We start from the raw sequence: 1,905 nt of genomic DNA, 5'->3' as shown, positions 1-1,905 counted from the left end.
ATGGCTTGGTTCCTCAGCATCCTCCAGGGATGACCAATTAGATTTACTCTTGGTGTCATTGCTGGTTTACTACTATTAAACACTCTTGCATTTACACATATTTGATGTACTTTAATCCACTGTAGTCATCAACCTCAGCGATGCTCACATTGCCCACCTTTGGCCAGTTGGAAGCTCTACAGGTTTGCTCCTGAGTACTGGCTGGGTTAAGACAAGCTATCACAACATCATATTTTGAGGTTAGTTTCTGGTAAATATCCAAGCTGAAAATCCACAAGGAGTGGTTTTGCCCTGTCAAAAGATTTTATTTGTACAAATCTTGGGAGAATGGAAATCTTCTCAACTTGACAAGAGGACTACATGAGAGAGAGCGGATCATACTCCTCCGTGGAGGGCATACATCCTTGGTTAATATTATATGTAAATATGCTTTACACCTCCTTTTAGGCACAGATACGTCCTCTGATATGGGCAAAAATAGTGGGTGGTGAACTTGGCAGCCATACAGTCATCCTTCCAGTTTTCATCCTTTGCACCTAAACGCTTAGAGTCTCCTGTGTGAGATTTTACTATTTATGTTTCCCCAACCTCTTTCTTACTCATGTATAATTTACATGAATACAATGCACAGGTTAAATTGTACAAGTTGATGGGTTTTGACAAATGGAAATTTCATGCCTCTATCACCTCCAACAAGAAATAGAACATTTCCATCCTCAAGAAAGTTTTTCATGCCTCTCTCTAGTTAATCCCATCCAGACATTCACACATAACTACTGATTTGTCCTCTGTCACCGAAGATTAGATTTGTTTGTTTTGGACTTTACATGAAGGGACTCATACAGAACAAACGCTTCAGTGTTTCACTTCTTTCTCACAACAACATAATGTTTTGAAATTTATCTGTGCGGTTGAACTAGTAGATCATATTTAATGCTTAGTAGCATGCTGCAGTATGTCAATCCTTTCACCAATCGATGGACACTTAGGTTGTTTCTAGTATTTGCCTGCAAATGAAGCAACTGTAAACATTCTTGTATAAGTCTTTCTGTAGACATATGTTTTTGTTTCTCTTGGGCTGGGATTGGAGTTGCATTGTAAATATATGCTTAACTTTATGAGAAACTACTAAACAGACTTGTGAAGTGATCAAACCATTTTACACTTCTATCCACAATGTATGAGCCTTCCAGTTGCTCCACATCCTTACCAACACTGGGTATTGTCAAGCTTTTGAATTCCAACTGTTGCAATGAGTATGAAGTGATCTCTTGCTGCAATTTTAATCTGCATTTCCCTAAAACGACTAATGACATTGAACACATTTTCATGCACCTATTGGCTAATCGTATATCTTCTTTTGTGAGGGGTCTGCTGAAGTCTTTTGACCCTTTGTTATTGGGTTGTTTATCTTTTTATCACTGCTTTGTAGAGATTCTTTCTATATCCTGGACACTAGTCCTTCATCAGATAAAATTAGGATAAAATGTTCACAATATTCCATGGCTTGCCATTTCATTTCCTTGGATTTTGTTTTGAATTTTATTTCTCATCCCATTTCCACACTTCAGGATCTTCCCCCAATTGCTAGCCCTCAATTGCTCAGCTCAAAATAGAAGATACCATTTATTGAGCACTTACTGTGGTCCCTCCACTGTGCCAAGCTCTACATACCCATTCACCTCTCCTGCTACTCACTACAATTCTGGGAGGCAAATCATGTCCACCACATTGAATCACTGGGGAAACTGAAGTTGAACAGCCTTCCAGTGTCACCCAGCCAGTAAGTGGCCTGCAGGCTCGAAAGCAATGCTGTTCAATGTTGGCTGCACATCTGAGTTACCTGGGTAGGGACAGGGTGAAAATTATTGATGCCCAGGCTGCAACCTCAGAGATTCTGATTTA

Source organism: Physeter macrocephalus, chromosome 2 (genome assembly GCF_002837175.3).
Source record: "Physeter macrocephalus isolate SW-GA chromosome 2, ASM283717v5, whole genome shotgun sequence".
Taxonomy (NCBI): domain Eukaryota; kingdom Metazoa; phylum Chordata; class Mammalia; order Artiodactyla; family Physeteridae; genus Physeter; species Physeter macrocephalus.
This window is presented reverse-complemented; position numbering follows the sequence as displayed.